This window comes from Lactuca virosa, chromosome 6 (assembly GCF_052849685.1).
Source record: "Lactuca virosa cultivar CGN04683 chromosome 6, Lactuca_virosa_CGN04683_v6, whole genome shotgun sequence".
Lineage (NCBI taxonomy): Eukaryota > Viridiplantae > Streptophyta > Magnoliopsida > Asterales > Asteraceae > Lactuca > Lactuca virosa.
The window spans coordinates 164,321,974-164,324,369 of record NC_136431.1 but is presented as its reverse complement, the minus strand read 5'-3'; positions in this window follow the sequence as shown (position 1 = coordinate 164,324,369).

The window sequence follows — 2,396 nt, the reverse complement described above, 5'->3', positions numbered from 1 at the left end:
GAGAAGGGATAAGGTACGTAAGTCAGTCGCCTTAATTCCTACAGTGCGAGAGGTACGAAGTAAGTCGAGTGAAAGAAGAGGGGTCTGGCTTTGATAGGGCTGAAAGCTTTGTCAATCGGGTAGCAGAAAGAGGTTGGTCCACAGGTACCTGCCATAGCTTTCATCCGGGGGAGCCTACCTGCCCAGTCATGTCGGTATAGAAGTGTCATAGAGATGACTACTGATAGTTGAAGTAAGGAGTCTGAACCTTCATCTTCTGACCCCAACTCCAAGCATTAGTCGATTAGCAGGGTTTCAGTGTTGAGTTTACATACTGGGTCTCCGAGCTGAAGAAGGTCTCCGAAAGCCCTCTTTCCTGCTTCGAGTAGAACCTATTTTCAGTCTAATGCCACATCTGACTCAACAGCTCCTTCTTCCTCTCCTCTGAGAACTCTACTTTGATTCCAGCCTCAACTACTGGTGTGTCTTCTGCTTCCCTAGTGGCATCTTCACTCATGACAGACTCAAGCATCGAGTCTTCATCGTTGTCACAGGCTACGGCTTTGCCGTCCTACACCACTGCATCAGGTTCGTTGTCCTTTGTTCACCCGAAACCATTGTTGCTCGGTTCTCCTTTTTCAAATGGGAAGGCTTCCCGGACAGGGCCCTTCTTCTCTTCTTCTTGTGAGCTAGTAGCACTTTTATCAGTTTAGATAGTTAGAGAGTCTTCCATTGAAATGAAAGTTTAAAAAGGCAAGCTGGGGAAGACAAGTTAGTGCTCTCCTCTTCTGGCTAGTTAGTTTGAAAGCAGCAGTCCTTTACTTAGGCAAGCTAGCCAGTTAAGTTATATGAGTAATTGAGTAATAAAGGAAGAATTACACTCGAACAAATGTGAGAGGTTATGTAATAGGGTAGGCAGGAATTGTCATTTGAGTGCTTTACGAAGGGTCTTTTTAATTCCTTCAACAACTCAAGCAACGCTCATAGAGTCTTGTTGAGCAGCTGAATAGCCTTCTCCTATCTTAATTGAATAGTTTCCCCTTCGTAATATCTTTACTCAAAAGAAAAGAGCTCCCACCGCCGATTGTAGATTGAAGTGAGTACCTCCTCTTGTCGACTCTGAACGAATGCTAGCATGGTACGGGGCAGTCAGATTCTATTCCCTCTCAGAGGCCATAAAATTAGAGTCCTCGGGGAAGCCTTCTCTATTCACTTCTTACCCGAAAAGAGGGAATCGAAGCACTATAGCTCCGCTCAAACGACCCTTTATTCGGGGTTCACATGTGCTTTTCGATACTGTACGGGTGACTTAACACCAACCAAGTTCAAGTTTTTCAACCCTTAGCACTAATATGTACTAAGGCTAAGGAGAAAGAAAGTGATTTGTTGCATCTTTTCTTATCTTGAAAAAGTCTTAAAAAGAAGAGATTTCTCTGTTATGTTAAATTAACGAGTTTGCTTCTTTATTCTTAGTTTACTCTTAGTAGATTCATTGAATAACTTCTAGTCTTTTTCTATTCTATTTTTATATAAAAGAGTTCCAAGTACCATAGCATTGCTAGTTCAGACTAAGATTATAAAACCTTCAATATAGTTGAATCGTTAGATGAATGTTCCCGGTATTGACAATCTTTCATAGGAAGAGCTGTCATCTCTATCTTCCATCATCCATTCCCTGTAATCTGTCCTAGGATCCAAGGCACTAATGCTAAGGCTCAGATTCATACCCAGAAGAGACTAGACTGCTATTAAGCGGTTAAGGTAGAAGATCTCAAATCATTAGCTTCGGTGAACAAGATCAAATAGCTCCTCTTTCAGGTTATAAACTAGAACTTGTACGAGGTATCAAATGTATCAACACTTGATTTCACCAAAAAAATATGTATAGTTGTAGATTCCGCGAATCTTTTATGTTCTACCCAATAGGCCCCGCTTGCCCAAGCCCAAAGGCCAGTTTGAAGAAGGTCCGTGAAAAGTAAACGAAACTGTCGTGTTCTAAGGGCGGGGACAGGCTAGGAAATTAACCCCGGAGAACCAAGGAATGGAAGCAGAAGAAGCATTATAAGATGACGGCTTTACTCATCCTTGGTTGCTGCCTCGTCGCCGAAGCGAGTAGAGAGAACATAAGAGTATATCACACTCACTTCATCTAGAAAACCTATAACTCTTGAGTGAGTTCGCAGTCAATCTTGCTTTCGATTCAACAATACGAACCAAAGAAAACAATTAGGATGAAAAGATTCTTTGGCAAAGGAGTTTTTTCCCTCTACTCTTCCTTTGGTTATATACCAAATCACCTACCTGTATCAGTTGATTCTCCTTCTTCCTTTCTTATTTGATGATTCAGCCCTGGTTGATAGTTTGTTTCAGTTGAAGGGAGGTTTGTAAATAAAACTTTTGTCGTGTATTCCTGATAA